General features: G+C 40.2%; 1 protein-coding gene across 5 annotated transcripts in view; it reads right to left on the reverse strand.

Annotated features, from left to right (window-relative positions):
• Nucleotides 1–11,545, reverse strand: part of LOC109927325 (glycoprotein-N-acetylgalactosamine 3-beta-galactosyltransferase 1-like) — a 29,495-nt gene extending 17,950 nt beyond the window's left edge. The window contains exons 1-2 of one of the 5 annotated variants that reach the window (XM_048614678.1): nucleotides 11,424–11,545; nucleotides 3,541–3,690 (exon numbers count right to left, since the gene is read on the reverse strand). The gene's annotated coding sequence lies outside the window, so the exon portion shown is untranslated. The other 4 variants (XM_048614677.1, XM_048614680.1, XM_048614679.1 and 1 more) reach the window with 4 other exon arrangements.
• Nucleotides 11,546–26,671: the final 15,126 nt, after the last annotated feature.

Here is a 26,671-nt window from a genome sequence, read left to right on the forward strand (position 1 = left end):
GTGGGGCTTGAGGTGGGAGGAGGGGATAGGTGGGAGGAAGGACAGGTAAGGGAGGCGGAGACAAGCTGGGCTGGTTTTGGGATGCTGTTGGGGGAGGGGAGATTTTGAAGCTTGTGAAGTCCACATTGATACCATTGGGCTGCAGGGTTCCCAAGCGAAATATGAGGTGCTGTTCCTGCAACCTTCGGGTGGCATTGTTGTGGCACTGCAGAAGGCCTAGGACGGACATGTCGTCTAGGGAACGGGAGGGGGGAGTTGAAATGGTTCGCTACTGGGAGGTGCAGTTGTTTGTTTTGTTGCGAACTGAGTGTAGGTGTTCCGCAAAGCGGTCCCCAAGCCTCCGCTTGGTATCCCCGATGTAGAGGAGGCCACATCTGGATCAGCAGATACAGTATACCACATTAGCAGATGTGCAGGTGAACATCTGCTTGACGTGGAAGGTCTTCTTGGGGCCTGGGATGGGGGTGAGGGGGGAGGTGTCGGGGAAGGTGTAGCACTTCCTGCGGTTGCAGGGAAAAGTGCCGGGTGTGGTGGGGCTGGAGGGGAGAGTGGAGCAGACAAGGGAGTCACGGAGAGAGTTGTCCCTCCGGAAAGCAGATAAGGGTGGGGAGGGAAAAATGTCTTTGGTGGTGGGGTCGTATTGCAGATGGTGGAAGTATCGGAGGATGATGCGTTGGATCCGGAGGTTGGTGGGGTGGTACGTGAGGACAAGGGGGATTCTGTTTTGGTTGTTATTGCAGGGAGGGGGTGTGAGGGATGAGTTGCGGGAAATGCGGGAGACACGGTCGAGGGCGTTCTTGACCACTGAGGCCGGGGGGAAGATGCAGAGAATGTAGTTGACACTTAACCACATCGCCTGTAATCTCCTCCAGCTTCTTTCCGCTCTGAGATATCAGTGCTCTTCTACTTCTGGCTACTCCCAAATGCTCAATTTTAATCTACAACCTTCAGTTGCCTTGGCTGTGAGCTAGTTAATACCTTCAAATTCTTGCACTACCTTGCTGTCCTCCTTCAAGACACTGCTTGAAGTTTACATTCATCTAATAATTTCCTATGTGTGTTGATGACATTCTGTTTTTTAAAATGCTCTAATGGAGTACTTTGAGGCATTTAATTATGATAAAGGCGCTATGAACAAAGTGGTTTTTTTAACCATTTCAATGACTTTATAAGACTCTTTGTTTCCTGCTTTCTAAAACCTCTTTCACATCCACTGGATGTGCAACACACTAATCTCTTTGTCTCTTTTGTTTACCTGATCTTCATTGAATAGCTTCCTTAGCCAGCTTTCTCTTTATTGTAGCATTGTGTCAGTTTGTTTATTTTTGGGTGAGAAAACCATGACAATGAGAAGTGTCCTTCGTGTTTAGAGAGGAATAAGAAGTGTTCTACTCTCCATCACGTAGTTTTGTGCTAACGAACTTTATCTGCACTCTAGCTGAAATCTTGAATCACCGCATAAAAGATATGTTAATAATGATAAACGTGCAACAGGTTCAGTATGTAAAACACTGTTTTTGAAAGACAACTTGTTTAACCATATCTCTGGCAAACTTTCAATATGAAAATCCATTAATTGGTTTGCAAATGAAACGTTGGGTAAACAGCCTGTACTGTATGGTGCAATAAGTTGAGCAGCATCAGTTCACTGCTCAGATTGCTTTAATCCTTTGGTTCTGCTTCAAAATTCCTGTTATATTAATCATTTACTGTTGAGACGAGTATACTGTATATCTCAATGTAAATATCCTTAACTACATGTTTTACAGAAGAAAATATACAAATTTATACAATGTTGCTGTTGTGCTTTAGTCATTTAAGTACTTCTTTGAAGCACTCCTCGCTCCATCATTCTTGTAATGTAGAAAACAAACTTAGACAATTTGTAGAGAGCAAACTTCCACAAACAGCAATGTGACCAGATTGAGTTGTTGGCTGTTGGATGAGGAATTAATATTGGCCCTTTGTTTTTCTTTTATCAAGTGGAAATATTTCTACCCCAGAGCTTTGGTCTTATTTGAAAAATAAGATTCCTCAGGATGGTACTGGAGTGTCAGCCCAGATTTTTGGGTTTATTTGAAAGAAGGGAACAGTACTAAAGGAGAACCTGGGTTGTAAAATAATCTGAAATACCAAGGAAGTGAAAGGTCTACTTGAATGCAACTGTCATCTTTCCCTTTCAAGTGTAGATGCATCTTCTCTGAATTTTCAGATTTTTAACATTCATCCCTTCTGTTTTATCAACGTTAACAAGAGCTTTAGCAATGGATATATATTTTCAAAAAATGACAGTGGCCTCGGGACTGGGTGGAAGGTGGATTCCCTCTTTATGTCTTCACTGAATGAAATAGGGCACATTCATCTCCATTGAAGAGCAACCTATTAAAAATAACTTTAGCTCCAGACATGAATTCTGTCTTCTCTCCCTTCCTCAAATTAATTCTGTTGTGCTCGTAAATAGGATTTCCTTCAGCTGCCGAACACCCCACTGATCACTTCCCTTTCGCCCGTCCTGGTCCATTAACAACCAATAGACCAAGAACAAAAGTGCCTGAATAGCCCATTGTTAAAAGGTGAGTATTGCCTGAAGTGTCGTTTTATTTAACGGCTGAAAGTTCTTCCCACAGAAGATTGTGGGGAACAAACCGCCAGTCAGTATATTTCTATATTCTGTGACATAGAAGGGGATTGGCAGACATGGGTCAGAATAAATAGAAATAGTGGCTGAAGAAAAAACCCAAACAACAGCTGTTGAGCGTTAACAAGGCTAGAAAATGAGGTCTAAATAAACACCTTACGCCACATATAAAACATTATCATCTCCTTGCAAAATTCTCTCATTTATTTAAAGCCACGGGGTCATTTTTTCCCCAGTGATTACAAACTTATTCTCTTGCGATTTAACAAAAATGTTTAATTTTTTTTCCGGTATTAATCTGAGCGGTTTTGTCAGCACTCACCTTTAAACAATGGGCTAGTCTGATAGCGACTGATCTTCACTGTAGTTCCTGGGACCGCTTGGCAACTGTTGCCACTCCCGAGTAAATTGCGTGGTCTCTGGCCACAAATACACACATTTCCGAGAAGGGACTGTTTCCCCCGCTCTCCTTATTCCAGTAACTGGTATAAATGTTCACTCGTTTCCCTTGCGTTTAAACACTTAGGCCCTAGTCTCTTTCTCGACTGGTTTCCAAGCTCAAAGGCGGCACAACTTGTAACATTTCAGCATCCAGCTACTGGAACGTACAGGAAATTAGGGACCAACGCAGAATTTATTTATTTAATCTTTTATCAAATTTACGCAAGCACTCAGAATGGTACTTGAGTCACCTACTCCTTATCTTTTGTTACCAGGGTGAGTCAGCTCCAGAGGATTTATACAGGGTCAATTATTCTTTAGGTAAAGCAGGGGATTAGAGGACGAAATCGACGAGGGGAAGGAGACGTGGACTGATGCAGTTCGTATTTATAACGTATATAGTTATATATTTGTAGAAAAAAATGTTTAAATCACAAGGTTGGACTATCTTCGATACTTACAGTTATAGATTTGTGGAGAGAAAAGTTTTTAACCACAAAGTTGGACCATCTTCGGTTCTCCTTTATGCACAGGTGTTGAGAGTTACAACGTTAGTGTAAGAACCTAGACTGCACTTTTTCTTCCATAAAGATGCTACACGTTCCTCGGATCTGTGGGTGGGCGGCAAGCAGGCAAATTAGTAATAGTAGCCATGCAAGTTAATATGACTAAATTGTTTTATTTCTAAATTAGTAAACTGAAAACAAAATTAAACTAGTATAGATGTTTTGTCAGAAAATACTCGGGGTACTCTAATGCAAACAGTTTTGGTCTCTCTCTCTCTCTCTCTCTCTATATGTGTGTGTGTATATATATATATATATATATAAACGTGGTGCAGGGTGTAACAGAAGGCTGTTAGAATGATACCTAAACTAAGGGGTTATAATTGATCTGGAAGGGCTGGCCAGGTGATGTTTTTTTTCTGGAAAATAAGTTTGATTATGTTTTTAAGATTATGAGATGGTTTGATAAGGTTGCTGCAGAAATGATGTTAGAGGAAACCAGAATTAGGGATCATAAATATAACTAGTCACTAATAGAAAATTAAGGAGAAATATCTCTACCCAGAGAGAGTTTTAACTGTGGAAATCACTTCCATAACGAATAGTTGAGGTGAACAGCATTGAGGCATATAAAGGGAAGCTAGATAAACACACGGGGAAAGAATAGAAAGTTAAGTTGAAAGAGTTGATAAGAAAGTGCAAGAAGACTATAAAGAACTAAAACAGCAACATGGTCCTGTTGGGCTAAATGGCCTATTTCTATGCCGTAAATGATTTGTATAAATTAATTTGTTCAACTATGAATGCTTGATTTGTTCAAATATGCCCTTCTGTTGAATGAGATTTCATAGGATAGGCATAGATTTCCAAACAATGAGCATCTCTTTATGTATTGCCCTTTTCCCCCCACATATTCATTTCATGGGTATTTTTGTACAAGATAATGATGGAATTGAAAGATATTCAAATTACTCCGAAGAGTCACCTAGTGTGCAGAAACTGCAACTTCATCAGGATAGCTGATGTGGCAAAATTGAAGAGGAAGATAATAGACACTTCCTTAAAAAGTAACTAAAATGTTTATCATCTAAAATATGTAACGAAATGAAACTTACACAGTTAAATTAAAACTCTAAAGTTTTTCTGTTGGATCTTAATATATTAGATAACATGAATATATAACTTTTTTTAAACTTTACTGTAGTTGGTTCTATTTCAGATAGGAACAGGTCATTCAGCATGCCCCCACCCCCCTCCCCACCAAAGCATACAGAACCATTCAGTAAGATTATATTTGATCCTAAATTAATCCACTCACCTTCACGCTAGCTCCTTAATACCCTTGGTTATCAAAAATCTGTTCTATCTCAGATTTAAAATTGAGCCAGCATATACTACACCATTTTTGTGAAGTTAACAGCCTTCTTGAATGGCCTAACTCTGACACTAATATTATTACCCATTATTTTCACCTTCCCACTAGCATAAATAGCTTTTCATCATGTATTGAATCAATTCCTTTCAAAAATCTAAATGGCCTCAAATCCGTCAATATTTCAAGGGGTATTCCAATGTATATTTAACAGTAACAAAACATCCTCCACTATATAAACTGGCCCTCCAGAATTTAAGGTTAACATTTTGTTAGCCAGTTCGATTTTGTTTTATTTCATCATTACACTTTAGTGATCTGTGTATATGGACCCCAATATCTTTTTGGAGCTTTATTGTTCTCAGTGCCTCAACATTGATCATTTTTTAAAATCTTAAAACAGACGGCCTCACACTTGCATGCAATGAAATTGATCTCCTCATTTCACTTAATCTGTCAATGTTGCTTTGTAATTTTACACTTCTGACTAGACAACTGCTATGTCACCAATCCATACATTATTGATTTGGCTACAACTCTATTTTTGCTATTTATTAATAAATATGGTGAATAGTTGAGGTCCCAGCTTAAAAACTCGATCATTAAGTATATTCAAGGATGAGATAGACAGTTAGATTTTAAATCACCAAGGGAAGCAAAGGGTTATGGGGAATAGGCTGGAAAGTGAAGTTGAGGATTGTTAGTTAAGCCAAGTATTCATTGAATGGCAGAAGATATTCAATGTGCTGAATTACCTGTTTGTAAGTCTTATGGTCTTATCCATGTAGGACATTGCTAGTAATTTACTTCCAATTCAAAAATGCAACCATTATTTCTACTTCCTGTTTACTGCTGTTGAAACTAATCTCCCAATCAGGTAAACATTTGGTCTTCATTTCCAAGGCTTTAATTTTATCTCACAGTTTCTTCTGCAGAACTGTGTCCAATGCTTTCTGCAAGTCTATTGCTTGCTGCTTTAGTAACTTCCTCAGGAAGTTCTATTAAGTTCATTCAACCTCAACTAGCATTCACATTTCCATGGGCTGGATTTTACATATCTCCACTGGATGTGATTTGGCTGAGGCTGGGGCATGCAAAATAGTCCTCACACATGAATTACAAAAAGCAAACATCCAAGTTCAGTGGATTATAGGGAAGGCAAATGGAATGTTAGCCTTTATTTCAAAGCGAATGGAATATGAAAGTAGTGAGTTTTTGTGAAAACTGTACAGGGCACTAGTCAGACAATAACTGGAGTACAGTGAACCGTTTTGGGCCTCTTGGCTAAGGAAAGATATACTGGTATTGGTGGTAGTCCAGAAGGGTTCACGAGGCTGATACCAGATATAGAGGGACCGTGTTGTGAGGAGAGGTTGGCCCTGTACCAATCGGAATTTAAATGAATGAGAGATAAGCTTATTGAAACATACAAGATTCGTAGGGGACTAGACAAGTTAGACATAGAAAGGTTGTTTCTCTTCGTAGGAGAGTGTAGAATAAGAGGCCATATTCTCAGAACAAGGGGTTGCACACTTAAGACTGAGATGAGGAAAAATTTCTTCTGAGGGTACTGAATCTGTGGAATTCCTTCCAGCAGAGGACAGTCAAAGCTTGGGTCATTAAGACAGATTTTTGATCAGTCAGGGAATCAAGGGTTATAGGAAAAAGGCAGAAAAGTGGAGTCAAGTGTTATCAGATCAGCCACGATTTCATTGAATGGCAGTGCAGACTCAATTGGCTGACTTCTGCTCCTACACATAATGGTCCTTCTCCAAATATGGTAGACAGCTGAGTCAATAATATATCTTTTGTTGTGTATTTCACACCTAGACCCAACCATCTTCAGCTGCCTCAACAATAACCCTTCCTTCATCACAAGGTCAGAAGTACAAATATTCATCAATTGCACAATTTTTAGCGCTAGTTGTGACTCCTCAGATACTGAAACAGAATGTCTTCAAATGCAGCAAAACCTGAATAATATCCAGGCTTAGGCTGACAAATGGCAAGTAACATTCACGCCACTGGGTATTCAGCTCCATTGTACCCTGAAGGTGGCAACGCCGGTCGATAGAGTGGTCAAGAAGGCATACGGCATGCTTTCATTCATCGGACGGGGTATTGAGTACAAGAGTTGGCAAGTCATGTTACAGTTGTATAGGACTTTGGTTTGACCACATTTGGAATACTGCGTACAGTTCTGGTCGCCACATTACCAAAAGGATGTGGATGCTTTGGAGAGGGTGCAGAGGAGGTTCACCAGGATGTTGACTGGTATGGAGGGCGCTAGCTATGAAGAGAGGTTGAGTAGATTAGGATTATTTACATTAGAAAGACGGAGGTTGAGGGGGGACCTGATTGAGGTCTACAAAATCATGAGAGGTATAGACAGGGTGGATAACAAGAAGCTTTTTCCCAGAGTAGGGGACTCAATTACTAGGGGTCACGATTTCAAGGCGAGAGGGGAAAAGTTTAAGGGAGATATGCGTGGAAAGTTCTTTACGCAGAGGGTGGTGGGTGCCTGGAAAGCGTTTCCAGCGGAGGTGGTAGAGGCGGGCACGATAGCGTCATTTAAGATGTATCTAGACAGATACACGAATGGGCAGGGAGCAGAGGGATACAGATCCTAGGAAAATAGGCAACAGATAGAGGATCTGGATCGGCACAGGCTTGGAGGGCTGAAGGGCCTGTTCCTGTGCTGTAATTTTCTTTGTTCACACAAATACCAAGCAATGTTCAGCTCCAGTAAGAGACAATTTAATCATCATCCCTTGAATTCAATGGGGTTACCATCACTGAATCTCCCACTATCAACATCCTCGGGAGCAGCATTGACCAGAAACTGAGCTGGATTTGCCACATAAACACTGTGGCTACAACAGCAGCTCAGGGGCTAGGAATCCTGCAGCAGAAATTCACCTCCTGACTCACCAAAGTCTGTCCACCATCCATAAAATTTACTTGGTGTGTAATACCCAAGTGTCGAGAACAAATGCGACAATTGTATCTCTAAGACTTTGGTCTAAAATAAACATTGCTTTGAGTGTACTTGGCAGTCTTCTGAGTTACGCTGCCTTTTTCTCAGTAATGTGTGTTCAAAACCAGTTCATATTGAAGCAGAAGCATGAGTAAAGACGTAGCCTTAGACTCAACTTATGTTGCACACAGATGGAATCAATCAACTAAAATAAATGGGTTCCAGGAGAGTTTGAGGGCAGTCTGTAAGTCTCTGGAGGTAACTGACCCTTTTGTATTGATGTATAAAGCTGTTTTCCATCAATGTGGAAGTGACAACATAGCTGTGCCCTTGAGTTCAATGTATATTTAGTAGTTTATACTTCTAAAGCTCAGTCCTGCTTTTAAAAAAATATCAACTTGAAGCCCGGTTTTATACCAGTTCAATTTTTCTCACGGAAAGATCCTCTGCTGGGATTCTATTTGCTATCAGACATTTACCAATGAAGTTCTGTATTTTCCTGTTGGTAAATGGGTAAAATGAACCTGTGTAATTTTCCCCCCGATTTTTCTTCCTTTCCTCCAAAGCAGAGAGTTTGAAACACTTCTTGTGTGTAGAATCATGGAGATAATCCGTGTCTAAAACGTGTAGTATAAAAGCCTGCCATTTTATAGTTCACACATTTAGGATGTCCCCAAGTGCCTCGCAGCCAATTCATTATTTTTGAAGTGTAGTCATTGTTGTAGGAAACAGTACATGTAGGAAATGTGCACACCAAATTACCCACAGAAAGCAACTGGATAATGACCAGATCATCTATTTTCAGTGATGTTAGCTGTATATCAAATCAACATGTGTATTTAGATTTTTAAATGAATTTCCCATATGCCAGCTTCTTTTCAGTTAAACCAAATCTATGTTCAAAAATATTATGTTATCTTAAAAGGCCAGCAGGTGGCATTCAAAATCTAATTTATTATGTCAATCTGAAATTAGATTTTGAAGTTTTGTACTCTTTTTAGGAACTATGAGTAAGGACGAAAGGTATTATTGAACAATAAACTGCACACAACAAATAGGGGCCCAAACCAAGGGGATTGCAATCTTGCAAAGGTAAAGATACTATGAAAATATTCTATCTTCCTAAGGTAGGATTATTTCAGTGACTTGGAGACAATAAGGACTGCAGATGCCGGAAGCCAGAGTTTGTAGGTGTAAGTCTGGAAAAGCATAGCAGGTCAGACAGCATCCAAGTAGCAGGTATGACTAAGGGTTTGGCCTGAAACGTTGACTTACCTGCTCCTCGGATGCTGTCTGACCTACTGTGCTTTTCCAGCCTCACAGCTATAGACCATAGTTATTTCAGTCTTTTCTCCAAGGTTAGAAGATAAACAGGCGAAAAGCCAATCTACCTATCTTAATTTATCATCTATTAAATAATCATACATTTTTGCTGCTACTACCCTACAAGAAAAACAATTTATATTTATATAGCGTCCTTAATCCAGTAAAACATTCCAAAACACTTCATAGGAGCGCCAACAAACAAAATTTGACACCAAGCCACCTATCAGGACATGTGACCCAAAGACACATATCGTTTTTCAGAATGTTTGTAAGAAAGACCAGGGGGTTCCAGTGGCCAGGGCCCAGGAAGCTGAAAGCATGACCACCAGTGGCAGTGTAATTAAATCTGAGTATGCAGAATAGGTGTACATAGATATCTCAGAATGGAATTTGGGAAGGTGACAGAGAGAGACAGAGCCATGGAAGAATTAAAACAAAGACCACAATTTTAAATTTGAGGTGTTTGCTTATCTGTAAATAAACGTAGGTCAATGAGTACAGGACTCGTATGTATATGGTCTTGATGCAAGTTAGGATACAAGCAACAGAGATTTGCATGAGTTCAGGTTGGGAAGTGTCAAAGGTGTGAGACTGGCTCAGAGACCTTATCTCAGTTCATCTCCTGCAGAAGCTCTCATGTCTCTCTGGTAGATTTGACTATTTCAGAGCTTCTGCAGGAGATGAACAGAGATAAGTTGAAGATGTTATGTAAATAGAAGTGATGATCTTGATGTTGGAATGAATATGTAATAGGAAGTTTATCTTGGAGACAAGTAGCATACAAGATTGAGAACATTCTGGTTCAGGGTCACGCAGTGACCAGAAGTAGGGACGGAGTTGGTGGTTCTCTCAAAGATTATCCAAGGAGAAGTATTTTATAATTTATTACTGATAAAAACAGAGTATAAACCAGCTCATGAGTTCATCACTGATCCAATTGATTCTGCAGTCAAAAATGTGATCCTACCTATTAATACAGTGGGATTAAATAGACGGTATTTGTTTGCCATTTTCTATGCTGCTATACAAATGGAAAAACTGATGTCTTGTGTTATCCCTCACAAAGATGCTGAAATTTGCACAATTAATATAAAAGTAAATTAAACTGTGATGCCTGACTTATGTTATGTCATATCTGATTGAAAACTTGCCATCAGCTGATGGAAGTCTGAAGCCACGTCAGTGTGCAATTGGCAATAATAATCTGATGGACACATTTGTTCAAAGTATTGTTGGGAAAACAGTGCTACAGCTTTCCAAGACTCCAAAAGGTAGAATAGATTCTCAGTAAATATTATTTGGGCTGTTTGAATTTAAGATGATTTAAAGGAAGCTAAATAGAAACATACTGTATCAAATGGAAGGCACACAATGCCAAATTCAACACGGATTTCCCCTTAATTTTCACCATTATAATACTGATATTGTCCATCAAGTCCTAGGACTGAATTATTTTTAATTCCTACAAAAAATGAGTTAAATTTTTGCTTAAACTTACACTTTTGAGGATAAAAAAATTTACAGATGGTCTCCTGCATCAGTAGATAATACTGTGGATGCCAGAATTCTGAAAGATTATCAACCTAAAACATTGACTTTACTTGTCTCTCCGCAGCTGCCGGAAGACCCAAAGAGTTTTTTCAGCATTTGCAATTTTAATTTCTGAAGTACCATGTCTATGTGTGTACAAAGTAGGCTAAATATGGATGTCCACTTGGCACAGGGAAACAATAAAATAAAACAAAGAACTGCAGATGATGGAGATTTGAAATAAAAACAGAATTTGCTGGACACACTCAGCAGGTCTGGCAGCATCTGTGGAGACAGAAACAGAGTTAATGTTTTGAGTCTGGTATGACTTCTCCTTAGGAGGATTATTCTAATTTGCAGCTCCATTTCTGTCCCCGCTTCTCTGAATCATTCCAATGAAGATCGAGGAAAGTTTGAGAAATAGAGATAACAAGGTGAAACCCTTCTGAAGAAGGGTCCAGACCCGAAATTGTCAGCTTTCCTGCTCCTCTGATGCTGCTTGGCCTGCTGTGTTCATCCAGCTCTACACCTTGTTATCTCAGATTCTCCAGCATCGGCAGTTCCTACTATCTCTGAATCAAGTTTGAGAAATATCTGCCTCAGCACCAGCTTGAAAATAAAACACTCCCCCACCCATGTTAAAAGACCATTGACCAGAAGCGCGAACATTGTTGTTGTCTCCACCGGTGCTGCCTTGGTGCTAGTGAGTGTTTCCAGCCTCGGCCAGCCAGTTTTTGGTGCACTCCGCTCCGGTCCCCCAGCCCCGTCCCACCAGGCGGAACGGAAAGCGCGGAGTAGCCGGAACACCACTGCTATTACCTTCCGCTCGGACCGGAAGTGGCGGAAAACAACAACGGCCAACGGCGCGAGTGGCTCGGGGTTGTTTTTTTGTGAAGAAGCGGAGCCGGTCCTGAGGAGAGCGAGTAGCGGCTTACTGAGGTGGAGGAGGAGGATGCCGCGGAGAAAGGTGAGCGTCCCTGTAGGTAGCGGCTGCATTACAATCTCACCCTCCATTCCCTGGGTGGCAGGATTTATTGTAATCCTCTCGCCGCCACCATTCTCCATCCTCCTCCTTCCCGGCGACTTGTTTTTCTGCCGGAATCTCGGGGAGAGGGAAGGCTCAAGGTCTGACTCATCCCTTGAGGGGCCGGGCATGCTATTTTCAGGAAGGGAGAGCGAGGAGACGGGACGGAGCTTCTCTCGTTTCCTGCCGGCCCGTGGAAAATACGAGAAGCCGCTGCTTGGCGCCGGGCCTGCCAGGGTCCCATTGGCGCGCGGTCCCGCCCCTCGCTCGTCCTATTGGTACCGGCCTCTGTCAATCAAGGCCACGCCGGGGTTCTCGCCATATGATTGGCTGGCGGGTAGTCGCCGCCCCACCCCCGGGTCTGTTGGAGGGTGGAAGCGGTTTGTGCAAAAGCAACAGTAGCAGCTGCTCCTGGGCAATGGGGGGCTGGGCCAGGCCAGGCGAAGAAGACAAGGCACCAAACCACACATAGTTCGGTTGACTGACCAGTGGTAAGCGATCAGCATTGTCGCACAGTTAGAATTTGTTGTATGCAACCAACATAACCTAATGCAGCGGGCTTTAAACTATTGCTAAGTAAGAACCAAAAGAACTGCGGATGCTGTAAATCAGGAACAAAAACAAAGTTGCTGGAAAAGCTCAGCAGGTCTGACAGCATCTGTGATAGAAAAAAAGAGTTAAAGTTCTGAGGAAGGGTGACTGGGTTCGAAACGTTAACTTTTTTTCTTTCACAGATGCTGCCAGACCTGCTGATCTTTTCCAGCAACTTTGTTTTAGTTTAAACTATTGCTGTCTGTACTGGGGCCATGTCCCCAGTACTAAATGACAGTGGTAAAGAAGCAGCTTAGGTTAACTTAATTAATTAAATATAATAGATTTTTTTCATATTTCTGATTGCTGTCGATAGTATTCTATGATTACTGTGAGCCTTTCCCTTGATGCGCCTTCCTTTGACAGTTTGGTTCTTCAATTGTAAAGTGAAAATAAAGAGTGTGTCTTTCACAGCCTCAGGATGTTCCAAAATATGTACGGTCATTGAAGTACTTTTGAAGTGAAGTCACTAAGAAACAGCCAAGTGTGAGCTCAGCAAGCTGTCACAAATAGCAGAAAGTTTCTGAATAGTTCATTTATTTTCTGCGATGTTGTGTGAGGGATAATATTGGTCAGGATGCTGGGGATAATCCCTTGTTCTTTGTTAGAATGTCATTTTTACATTTGCCTGAGAGTTGATGGAGCAAAATTTACTGTTGTATCCAAAAGACAGTACTTCCTCAGTACAGCAGGTGATTAATGGTGTTGCATTCACGTGTTTTTGGCATGGATTGTGCTGCTCCTGCTGCTTGATAAGTTTCCAGTATGTAATTTATCTAATAGCAGTCTTCGTTGGAGTTAAAATGGTTCTGAAATGACACTAGAATTATCAGGCTGCTACAGTAACTGATGGTGCAATTCTTTTTAGAAAAAAGCGATTCTGTGGATGTGAGGTTGATTGGCTGGGCCAGCATGTATCATTCATTCCTGAGTGCAATCAAAAAGGTTAGCTGCCTTCTTGAACCACAGCAGTCCATTTGCTGATGTACAGCCATGTTGCTGTTAGGGAAGTGGTTCCAGGACTTTGACCCAGTGCCACTGAATGAATGGCAAAATTGTTCCAAGACATGGTGGAAGGTGACTTGGAGGGCAAGTTGCAGGCAATGGTATTCTGCTGCCTTTGCACATCTAGATGATAGTGAGAGATAGTGTCTAGGCCCAAAACGTCAGCCTTTCTGCTCCTATGATGCTGCTTGGCCTGCTGTGTTCATCCAGCCCTGCACCTAGATGATAGTGATCTTGGGTTTGGAAGGAGCTGTCTATGGAGACCTGGTGAATTTCTGCCGGAGATTCTGTGTAGCACTGCTGTCACTGTGCATCTGTGGTAGAGGGAGTGAATATTTATGGATATGGTGCTAATCAGGTTGGCTTCTTCTTGGATGGTGTCACACATATTGAGTGCTGTTGGAGCTGTACTTATCTAGGCAAGCTAAGAGTATTTCAGTACACTCCTGACTTGTGCTTTGTAGATGATAAACGATCTTTGAGGAAACATAAGTAAGCTATTCGCTGCAAGATCCCTAGCTTCTGAACTGCTCTAGCAGCCACAATATTTATGTGGCTGGTTCAGTTTTCAGTCAGTGGTAACCCCAGGATGTTGATAGTGGGGAATTCATTGATGGTTAGATTCTGTCAATGAGATGTTTATTTCCTAGCACTAGTTTGACATGAATGCTACTTCTCACTTATCATCCCAAGCCTGGACGTCATCCAGATCTTGCTGAATTTGATATGGAGGTGCCAGTGTTTGACTGGGGTGAACAAAGTCAGAAATCAGATGCCACCAGATTATTGTCCAACAGGTTTATTTGAAATCACAAGCTTTCAGAGTGTTGCGCCTCTGTCAGGTGAAGGCAACATTGTAAAAGCTTATGATTTCAAATAAACCTGTTGGACTATAACCTGGTGTCGTTTGATTTCTGAACTTGCTGCATTTGGACAAGGACTTCTTCAGTGTGTGAGGCATCACATATGTTGCTGAACATTATTTAATCTTGAGTAAACATTTCTGTGTCTGATTTCATTTTGGAAGGAAGGTTCTTAACGAAGCAATTGAAGATGATTGGACCTAGGACACTATGCTAAGGAACTTCAGGCTTCTTGTGGTGCAGAACTGGCGCCTCTAATTCTGGGCCAGAGACCTGGGTACAAGTCCCACTTGCTCCGGAGGTGTATCATAAGATGTATGATCAGGTTAATTAAAAATATCTACCCTGAGGAAGTCCTCCAATGATGTCCTTGAGCTGAAATGACCGACCTCCAACAATGACAGCTATATTTCTTTTTGGTGACAATGACTCCGACTAGTGGCGAGTTTCCTCTTTGATTGTCATTGATATTAGTTTTGATATGGCTCCTTAGTATAACACACTGTCAGATGTGGCCTTGATGTAAAGGGCTGTCACTCTCACCTCACCTCACCTCTGGAATTCATCTCTTTTATCCATGTTTGAGCCTAGGCTGTAATGAGGTCAGGAGCTGAGTGGCCCCGACGGATCCCAAATGAGCAGGTTATTGCTAATTGAGTGTTGTTTGTTAGCCCTGCTGCTGACCCCTACCATCACTGCTGATAAGCAACGGCAGACTGATTGGGCAGTAATTAACCAGTTTGCATTTATCCTACTTTTTGTGTATAGTTCATACCTGGGCTATTATCCACATTGTTGGGTAGATGCCGGTGTTGTTATTCCTCCTTTTACAATCCGCACTGGTTTCTAATGTTATTTTTCTTTTGACTACCTACACAGGAAATGATTTGCTCCTGATGTTCCTTGAACATTTGCACTGTTGTCTGATTTCTGACAAATAGCTTTGAAAAAATATCAAAGCTTGGAGTTTCAGTAGGCTTTCGAAAAGATCCCACATAAAAGATAAGCACACACGGTTAAAATGCATGGGATTAGAGATTGTTTCCTGTCTGTCAACCAGTTCTCAATCCATCTCAGTGAACTAAGTAGGAATAAACTGGTCTTTTTCCGAGAGGTAGGCAGTTATAAGTGGGGTAGTGCAGGGATCAGTGCTTGGTCCCCAGCTATTCTCGATGTCCGTTAATGGTTCAGATGAGGGAATTGCATGTCATTTCTCCAGGCTTGCAACTAACACAAAGTTGGGTGGGAAAGTATGCTGTGACGAAAATCCAAAAGTACTTAAGTGTGATTTGGATAAGTTAAGTAAGTGCGCAAATAAGTGGCAGATGCATTGTAGGGAAAGTGAGTGGTGGAACAAAACTTGGGTGTCTTCTTAGACCAATCGCTGAAAGTAAGCATACAAGTGCGGCAGGTGGTGAAGGCAGCAAATGGTAAGTTGGCTTTCAGAGAGGATTTGAGTACAGGTGAAGGGATGTCTTGCTGCAACTGTACAGGGCATTGGTAAAACTGCATGTGGTGTATTGTGTGCAATTTTGCTGTTGATGATGGAAATCCAGAACAAGGAGTCATGTTTCTAAGGATACTGGGTAAACCATTTAAGAATGAGATGAGAAATTTATTCGCTCAGAGTGGCGAGCCTATTGAATTTGCTACCACATAAAACAGTTGAGGCTAAAACATGTATGATTTCAAGAAGGAATTGGATATAGTCCTTGGGGCAAAAAAGGGATCAAAAGATATGTGGGGAAAGTGGTAAGGCTATTGAGTTAGATGATCAGTCATATCATAACGAATGGTGGGGCAAGCTCAAAAGACAGAATAGCCTACACCTGTTCCTATTTTCTATGTTTCTGTGAGTTTCTTCACCCAGAGAATGGTGAGCCCATCACAGGAAACTTGAGGTTAAAACATTGAAGACTTTCAGAAAAGATGTGGATAAAGTTCTTAGGACTGAAGGGATCGAAGAATATGGGGAGCAAGTGGGAAGAAATAACTGCGTTGGATGTTCACATATCATATTGAATAATGGAGCAGGCTCAGAGTCAAAGGCCCTATGCCTGCTTCTATATTCTATGTTTTCTCTGTAAAATCTACCAGAAACTTTAGGTTGTTGTGACTCATGGACTTTGTTCACCTCTTGTCTTTAGCTATTTGACTATGAAAGTCAGGTCTTTGTACATTATTTTATACTTGTCCATGTGGTCAGGACTGGATGAGATGCATCTAAGGACATAGTCATAGAGATGTACAGCATGGAAACAAACCCTTCAGTCTATGCTGACCAGATATCTTAAATTAATCTAGTCCCATTTGCCATCATTTGGCCCATATCCCTCTAACCCCTTCCTATTCATATACCCATCTTGATACCTTTTAAATGTTGGAACTGTACCAACCTCCACCACTTCCACTGGCAGTTCATTCCATACATACACCACCCTCTGTGTGAAAAGGTTGCCCCTTAGGTCCCTTTTAAATCTTTTCCGTCTCACCTTAAACCTATGTCGTCTAGTTTTGGACTCCCCTACCCTGGGGAAAAGACTTTGGTCGTTCACCCTGTGTCCATGCCACTCGTGAATTTATAAACTACTATAAGGTCATCCTTCAGCTTCTGACACTCCACCGAAAATAGCCCCAGCCAATTCAGCCACTCCCTATAGCTCAAACCCTCCAACCCTGGCAAGATTCTTGTGAATCTTTTCTGCACCCTTTCAAATTTAACAACATCTTTCCTACAGCAGAGAGACCAGAAGTGAACACAGTATTCCAAAAGTGGCCTAACCAATGTCCTGTGCAGCCATAACATAACCTCCCAACTCCTAGACTCAGTGCACTGACCAATAAAGGTAAACGTACGTAACACCTTCTTCACTCTCCTATTTACCTGCAACTCCACTTCCAAGGAACTATGAACCTGCACTCCAAGGTCTCTTTGTTTGGCAAAACTCCCCAGGACCCTACCATTAAATATATAAGTCCTGTCCTGGTTTGCCCTACCAAAATGTAGCACCTCAGATTTACCTAGATCTGCCACTCCTCGGCCTATCTGGTCAAGGTCGCATAGTACTCTGAGGTAACCTTCGCTTGGAGGGAAGTAAGGAAGTAAATGCAGAGGCACTGACAATAACTTTCCAATAAAGCTTAAATACAAGCGTGATGCCAGAGGATACTTTTATTTTTCTAGAGTTCTCTGCCTGAAGGTCAGTCAAACCTACTGTCACACTTTCCACCACGAGGAGTACAAGGAAGCAGGTCCTGAATCAACCTCATGCTGTTGGCACCAGTCTGATCCACACTGTCTGTTCAATCAACTGAGCTGTCTGCGCCCAAAGTGACTGAGTTGCTGTGGCAATTTATTATTTTAATTGCATTCTCTAGTCTGGAGCTATTGATCGTGGTGGTAGAAGCTCAATTTACTTCCATCACATTACTGGCCAGGAATCTCTCCCATTCTAACAGCCTGGCATTGGTATACACTGGAAGCATTTACAGGTTAAAACTCCCTGTTTAGCCACGTTATATGTGCACTACCCTTGACCATCAATTGGGATTCGCATCCAGGGCTGCTTGCCAGTAGCAGGGATGTTACCCATTGTGTCAGGAGGAGAGTATAGTGGTAATGTCACTAGAAAAGCATTCCACAAACCCAGGCTAATGCTTTTATCGTTGCAGCTGGTGAAATTTAAAATCAATTCATAAAATCCATAATTGAATGCTTGTGTCAGGAATAGTGAATAGAAACTATTCTGGTTCATTAATGTTCTTAAATGTCCTAGAAGGAAGGAATTCTGCTATCCTGAGGTGATCTGGCATACTTATGTTTCTAGATCCACGGCAATGTGGTCAGCTGTTGGCCTGTCTGGTCATTTTAAATGGAAGTTAATTGTTTCAAGGGCAGTTAGGGATGTGAAGCAAATGCTTATTTTATCTTATGAATTTTATATTTCCTGAGCAGCTTCTTCACAGTCAGCTGCCTTTTATACTTTTATTTTATCTATAGTTCTGATCAGTTTGCACGGAGTGCCCAAGTTATTGCTATAAAATGGAATTAGAGTAGTGCCAGGACTAGGGTTGATCCCTTTGGGGCACTCTACTTAGCGCTCCACTGAACACTCCCTGCTGATTGCTGGCAGCATGTGTGGAGACAAAGCAGAGTTAATGTTTTGGGTCCAGTGACCCTTCTTCTGAACTGATGGTAGCTTGGAAAAGGAGGTATTTATGCTGAAGATTGGCGGGGTGGGAAGGAAGAGGAGTTGGTGCGGGTAAAGGAGTAAGTGATCGGTGGAGATTGAGCCCAGAGGGAGAGAAAGACAGGCAGACAATGGGATGGATAATGGTGAGCCAGGGAAGGAAGAAGCCTACGAATGTCAAAGTGGGTTAGCTGTGCTGAAAATTGCCCATATGATGATACGGGCTTAGGTGTGGGGATGGGTAAAAATATGGAAGAAGGTGTTTAGGTCCTAAAATGATCGAGCTTGATTTTGAGTCCTGGAGGTTGCAAGGTCCCCAAATTGAAAATAAGACGCTGTTCTTCCAGCTTGCGCTGAACTTTGAACTTTACTGTAGCATTGCAGCAGGCCCGAGATAGAAAAATTGGCCAGGGAAAAGGTGGCAAGTTGAATACAAAGCTTGGAGTAATTCTTGCAGACAAAATGTAGGTGTTCTGCAAAGCAGTTGCCCAGTCTGCATTATGGCCCCCCAGTGTGGAGGAGATTACGTTATGAGCAGTGAGTACAGTAGACTAAACTGACTAGAGTGCAGGTAAATTGTTGCTTAACCTGGCAGATTTAGCTGGAGCCTTGGAAAGTGGGAGGGAGGATGTAAACGGGTAGATGTTACAGTTTCTGCAATTGCATGGAAAGATGTCGGGGGGAATGGAGGAGGTGTGGGCCAGGGTTACGTGGAGGGAATGGTCCTGTAATGGGTATTGGTGGTCAGCCTATCTCCAGAAATTTAAAACAGATGTCAAGGAAGGGAAGAGAAGAGTCAGAGATGGACCAGGTGAAGGTGAGAGAAGGATGGAAATTGGAAGCAAAATTGATAATTTCTTCCCCCCCCCCTCCCCCATTTTATCAGAGTACCACAGAAAGATTTGTGGAGAGGGACCTGAATAGAATTTGAACAAGGATTGTTCCCCATGTCCCACAAAGAGACAGATGTAACAGGGCCCATGCAGGTATCCAGGGCGCACCTTTGATCTGAGGAAAATGAGAGGAGTCAAAAGAGAAATTGTTCAAAATGAGCATGAGCTCAGGCAGGCAGAGGAGGGTGGTGCTGGATGGGTATGGTTCAAGTCTTAACCAGGAAGAAGCAGAGACCCTAAAGACTATCCTGATGGGGAATGGACATCTAAAGGAAACGCATGGCCATGGTGAAGAGGAAGGTGGCTGGGGCCCTTGAACTGGAACTGCTGTAAAGTATCAGCATAATTGTGGATGTAAGTGGGAAGGGACTGGTCCAGGGAAGAAGTAAAAAATCGAATCAAGATAGGAGGGGAGAAATTCTGAGGTGCAGGAACACTGTGGGTCTGCCCAGGTGTCTTGTTTGTGGATTTTGGGAAGAAGGTAGAAATAGGCTGTTCAGGTTGGGGGAATGTGAGCTTGGAGGCTTTTGGCAAGGAGATCCCTGAATAAGATGAGATTAGTGACTGTTGTGGACACAACAGCCTGAAGTTTGACGGTGTTTGGATGCTTGATTATAATCTCAGTCCAATTTCATATATGGAAATGCCATGTGTTTCTGTGCATGACCAGTTAGGGAGGTTGTGATGCTCATGTCTTTTACAAGTACTGCAGGAAGTAATAATTCAGGATAATACACGTCTTCAGTCATTCTTTGCTTCTTGATCTCTTTTAACATATTAGCAAGTTTCTATATTCAGTTGATAACATCTTCATTGTTCTTGCTGCGTGATTTGTGGAGCTTGATTTACCTCTGACATTTTTATGGCTCACAGTTGTTAATTTGGCTTTCTGAACCTCATAGATAAGTATCATTCATGCTTTGGGTTATATCTTTCACAGCTTCAGGAAGGGAAAATGTCGATGTTCTGTTTGACCTGAGCACAACTTCCTCTTGCATTGTTCTTTCATATCTGCAACATTGGGCTTGTTTACTCCTCCTTTTTCAATCTGCAATTGAAACCCTAATGAAAGCTTTTACCAGCATGGATTTAGAATTTTCCAGTTTTCTCTCTGTCGGATCCCCCCCCACCTCAGAAATTGTTCATAAACCAATCATCCAAACCTTTACTTAAATTTTTCAACTTCATGAAGCCTTCATCTCTTTTAGCCCTGTTCCTGACAAACTCCATTGTTCCCATGTTCTTGAGAATTAGATTTAAGATGCTCATGCTCATTTTCATGTGTTTGCTTCTCCATATCATTTATTCCTATAGTCATGCATCTGTATGCACTTTCTTTAGTCCTTCAATTTTACTTTCATTGCCCACATGCTCCACCACAGACAACCACCATTTCATTCAATCATCTTACGCTACCTGAAACTTTTATTAACATTGTGATTTCATGGTGCCATTTTGCTTCCAATTTTAAAACTTGTTCTTAAGATCCTCTTTAAACAGTTATTTTACAAATGTGGAAGACAAATTGTGACTGATTTTTTTCTCACTTTAAAGATATACATTTTTAAAATTCCAGAGAAACAGGCTGTGTGCTTTTTTTGCTACTTGATGACTGCAGCACAAGCACTTTGAATTGTCTGTAAATGATAAGACTGTGTAAATGACTGTTAAATAGAACGAAAACCTTCCCTGCATGTAGCATCTGCATTACCATGGTAACATTTACATTGCTGGGATACCAATTCTTGTTGCATAGCACCTGTGTTTATTTGTATAAGATTGAAAGTAATCTAGAGATCCAAGCATATGTTTCACATTACCATTATTCAGCAAAGATTGCAAGGCATCAGATTGCATTCGAAGTTCAAGGTTGCTGGTCCATATTCTACAAGGACAAATGTTTTACATGCATAGTTTTGTTTTGAGAGTAGAAGCTGCGTATAATTGCTGCGTGGAGTCATTTATAGTAAAGGAAAAGCTGAAGGACATAATGTCTGCAAATAGTGATTATCTAAGTATGTTGTTACAAAATAATTTATAGATTGTTAAAAATAAACTAACCTATAAAAAGTGGTCTCCATTTTTTATAAATAGTGTTCTTACCTGTTGAAATTTTAAGTCTTTAATAGAAGATTTTCTTTCACGTTTTTGCTGTGCAAAGTGAAATTAATCTTAATCTGGAAACTGTCTCTATATTCAGTTTGCTCCTAGAGAGCAGTGTTAACTATCACAATAGGCACTTTACTGCAAATAAAGGTGTCATCCCTGGTCTTGTTTTATGTTTTCAATGATTTTGGAAAATTGTGGCATTTTAAACTGATCACAATTTACAGATTAACACAACTGTTGTATTTACAAATGAAATAAAGGTACGAAGCAAACAGTTGACAAATGTGTGATCATATTTCAAGAAGGCAAAGTAAATTGACTGTCCTGTGTCAAGCAGCTTCCCTAAATAATCTGGACTCAGTTATTAATTCTATTTGTGCGTGATTTTAGATATTTCTGTGTTCATTTGAATTGAAACTGTGATTTTTGCAATGTAGTGTTCACATTTTGACTGTCAGTCTACATGGCAGAAACTTGAAGTAAACAATATTCGAGTGGCAACCAGTTTTGAAGATGTTTGTATTAGAGTAACCAAATACGTCAAACAGTGTTTATGATGATCTTGGTATGTGAGAGACATACTTTAGGATATGGGAAGAACAAAGTGACCTATATAAAAATAGAATAATGATTGATTTAGCATAGAGTTCAAAGTTTTGAAGTAAAAGTGTAATATTTAAGTTCAGTATACTTTGATTTGGAGTGGGTTTCATTTGAAAGAAAGAGGTATTATGTAAGGTGATGGAACTGTGTTGGGAGACCTGAAAGTAAGAACAACTCATATGCAAATAATATTAGAAGCAAAGAGGACGATTATGAATTATTTTCCCTTATTGGAATGTGGGTGTCACAGGCAAGGCATGTTGCTCATCCCAATTTGCCCTTGAACATTTCAGAGGGCAATTAGCCACGTTTCACATGTTGATGACACCAGATACGTAATGGATTTTCACACTACAATCATTGATTGTTGTTATGTTTGCCATCTCTGAGGCTAGCTGTATATTGCAGATTGGCTAATTGAATTCAAAATTCCACCAGTTGCTGCTGTAACGTGAACACATTCACCTAGGCCCACAGATTACTAGTCTGGTAAGAATAGCACAAAACCATATTCTTCCCTTTGCATGTCTAAAAATACTTAGTCCACCTGGCATGGTATTTCTAATATGAGTATGCATCCTCTATTTGCTGTACTGTTTTGTATCTGCAAGTAGAAGTTTAAATTGTATTTACAGAATGACATATCCCAACAAAAACAACGGTTTTTAAAAAAGTTATTGTTCCAATTGAGCTCTTAGAAATCTCACATCTAGGGAGGAAAAATCTGAAACAATGTAGACTAAAAATATTTGCATTGCATTTGTTTACAGTTGCTTATGCAATTAACTGGGGCAGACATGAGTTTTACAGTATATTGCATCCTTTGCTATATTTTACCTGAGTAGGAAGATGATGATAATGTATATCTCCAATGAAACTAATGTAAGTCATTGTAAAGCTGACTTATGAAATTTTTTTCATCTCTTCTGAAGTCAGGCAGTAAAGTGGTTTTACACAATGCCTTTGCTACCATTGTGCTAATGCCTGCCAACATAAGTGGGATGTGAGCTACCATAAAACTAACTTCATGTTGCAACATTTGCAACCATCCTTTGTTCATAAATTATACAAAAGACTTTGCTATTTAAATGCAGTTTCGCAATAATTTGAATTCCTTATTATATCCACACTGATTTAATTAAAGATGTCTGTAATACAAGGTCATACTCAAAGGTCATAACTAATATCCCATTGATTTAAAGAAGGTTGAAATGTGGTATTTATCATTTTAAGTACTGTTTGCGATGACTAGTATTCTTTTAGGTTCAAATGGTGTTGTAATGTAAGGATATCCAAACTACAAAAGTAATCAGTTTTAACAATCACATTCTAGACTTTTTTTATTGTGTTCTGTTCCTTTAATTTCTATTTATGAACTTGTGAAGATAAATTTGTAACTTAATTGATAGGGCTAGTGTTTAATTTTAGCATGTGGTTTTGTATTGTGTTACAGGAAGGGAGCAAGTTTAAAGGTCACTGTGATATAATCAAGAGGAGGATGTATCATGCTGAAAAGTAACACAACCAGGTCGAAATATTTCTCCGCACGTTGCTAAACCTTCCCACAACAGCAAACATTATTAATCATACTACACCTTTCAGCATTTCCGATACATCGCAGTCTCCCTCACTCATATAGAAATACTTCTGACTTGTTAATAACATAAATTTAAGAATCAAACACCTCTTTGATTATTTGACTCTTATACTCCACACTGCTGCTTAATGGACTCCAACTATGTGGATGGAATAGCTTCAATGGTTTATTTCTATTGCCCTGTGGAATCTCATTTGTGTTTTGTAGTGTATGTTACAAATATATGGGTTGCCTGAAGCTTGCAGTATTTTAACATAAATAACCAATTCTGAACTGGGTAGTTGGGCAGGGCCAGGGTGGGAGCATGATTGAGGGAACAGAAATTTTAAAATCAGTTGCAGAACCCCTGGCTATAACTCCCTGTATTCAGGTTTGTTTTCTGTTTTTAGGTTAGACCACATTATTAAGGATGTCTATTCATCTCTTGACTTTATTGACTTTTTGTTTTGTTCCAACATGCATGGTATAACCTTTTAAATTTGTCAGAACTGCAGTCCACTTCTGAACTCCATTCCTTTCGACTGAAAGACCATTGTTCAGCTCCTGATGGTAAAATATTTTAGTGATAAACAAGATGTTTGTTAAGCAAGAGCTCTGCCATTTACTTGAAAATTGAGGATGACTAGTTTTTATGCATTTATAAGCTGCTCTCCCATTATGAGCAGATATCGCTGTCTGAAGTAGCTTGTAATTGCTGGCATCCGAATTGAAATGTTATTTTTTAAACATATATACTGCGATTGATAGGAGTAAGCTATCAGTTGCAAAATAAAGTTTTGTGCACAACATATCTAACAAGACAGTGCAGGAAACACAACTGAGAAAAATGCACTTTTCTGTATATTTAGATGTCAAGTTACGTTTGTCTCCAAATATACAATTAAATGGAAATGTTTCTTAGTTTTAGAATGTACGGTATATATGCCTGACTATTAAAATGAGCAGCGAAAAATGAGATTCTAATAATTATAGCCATATGCCTATTTTAAAAACACCTATGGTAGTTGGGGGTACCTCCTGTTTTGTGGAACAAATTATAAGGAATTGATATTGGCACACTTTTAGATTCAGGAAGAAGAGTACATATGAACAACCATAAGGGGTGAAAGGAGATCAAAAAAAAACTGGGCCCATTTGGAGGAGAGGGATGGGTTCATGTTGAAACAGGTAGAGGTGTTGAAATGTCCTTAATTCAATTAGCCGATCAAAACTAATCCAGGTGATCATTTTGATGCTCATGCTGTGCAGTAGCCACCTTTTCTGTGAGGTGATTTCTGCCGTACAAATAGGTCCAACTCTCACTTGAAGTAGTTCAATGAATTGCTGTCCTCACACAAACCAGAAGGTTCTTCCAGAAACCCCAAGTCTTTGGCGTGAGCCATTTCTAAAATCTAACCATATTTTGACTCAGGAAATTAAAATTGTGATCCTCGAACCTTCCTCACGTAATTAGTTGGAACAAAATGTCTCCTGATCACAACTTCGTCTAATGATACCTGAGTACCTCCTGTCATTTATGTGTTCATGCAGAAAATAGGAACCAAAGAATAAATAGGGCATGTTTTCACTGTTGCAGTCATACCCTGCTGATTGTGTTCCCTCAGGAAGCATCCTAACAAGGTGAAGTGGAAGCCTAGTGAGTAAATGGACAGTGAACGAAGGAGGCAGGTATGGACACTGTGTGTACCTCTATGTTTGGGAAAGATTTAACCCTTTTAATATTGCAGTAGTAAGGGATTAAATTTTATATTAAAAATAAATCAGCTGGTGATTTGGGACTAGGACTGTTCGTAAAGTTACAGCACTTTTAACAACAATTACGTTTATTCATGACAGAATAAAATACAATCAAAACTTCAACTGAAGATGATTTTCTTTCTGTGAATATGTCAATCAGTTCGCTAAATAATGAAATCAATGCTCTGGCCTAGTAATTCAATATGCAATTTATTGGCTCAAGTCTGTTCATTGTTTGATAAAATGTCTGTTTTCAATTATTTTACATACTCCAGATTACGTTATTTGTGCTGTTATTTCTGGTTTAATATTTGAATGTTGAGTAAATCATCTGCAGTTATTTTCATAAAATCCTTTTAAATTCATTTGGCTGATTTGTACTTAGACCAACCAACCAATTAGTTGTTCTTATCGTTTTTTACCTCAACTCTGATTTTGTTTTTCTCTTTCAAGTACATATCCAGTGACCTTTGAAAGTTGCTATTGAATTTATCTCCAGAATCTGTTTGGGTACTACATTACATACTGGAACAGCATAAAATGAAAGCCTCCTCCCCTTTGTTTCTTTTGTCAAATATTTTAAATCTATTTATCAACCTTCCTATCAGTGGAATCAATTTCTCACAATGTACTACATCAAGATCCTTTATAACCTTGAGTACTTCTTGCTGTTAAATCACTCCTTTAACCACCTCCACTGAAAGGAGAATAATTTAGCTTCTTGATTCACTCCGAACAACTCAAAGTTTTAGGTCTGCTCAATTTCCCCTAGCACCCTCAAAAATAGTGTATGGGATCACTAGGTATCAAGGTTCCTGCACCCTCTTCTACATGGTGAAGTTTATTTTACACTTCCCTGACTTACTTACTTTCTAAAATGCTATCCTTAACAATTCCTTGCGTAATTTTCAAATATCATCTGTTTTGCACATCTCACCAGTATATCTGTATGGTTCTGAAGTCTGCCATTAGCTTTGTCATTGTTGAGTAGATTTATGTCATCTGCAAACTTCAATATTTTTCCTTTCTAAATCCACTATCTAGATCGTTAATATGGACCTCTGAGGACACTGCTATATATGTCCATCAGCCTGATGACCACTCAAAATTACTGTCTGCTTGCTACCCCTTTGAATTATGTATCAGTGCTGCTTGTGCCCTTTTAATCTTGTGTTTTGGCATCGCTAGCAAATCTGTGATGTGAAACTATTGATTGTTATTTGGAAGTTCCAATGTGCAGCATGAACTGCGTTACATTTAGCAACCCTC

Source organism: Rhincodon typus, chromosome 30, assembly GCF_021869965.1.
Source record: "Rhincodon typus isolate 14 chromosome 30, sRhiTyp1.1, whole genome shotgun sequence".
Taxonomy (NCBI): domain Eukaryota; kingdom Metazoa; phylum Chordata; class Chondrichthyes; order Orectolobiformes; family Rhincodontidae; genus Rhincodon; species Rhincodon typus.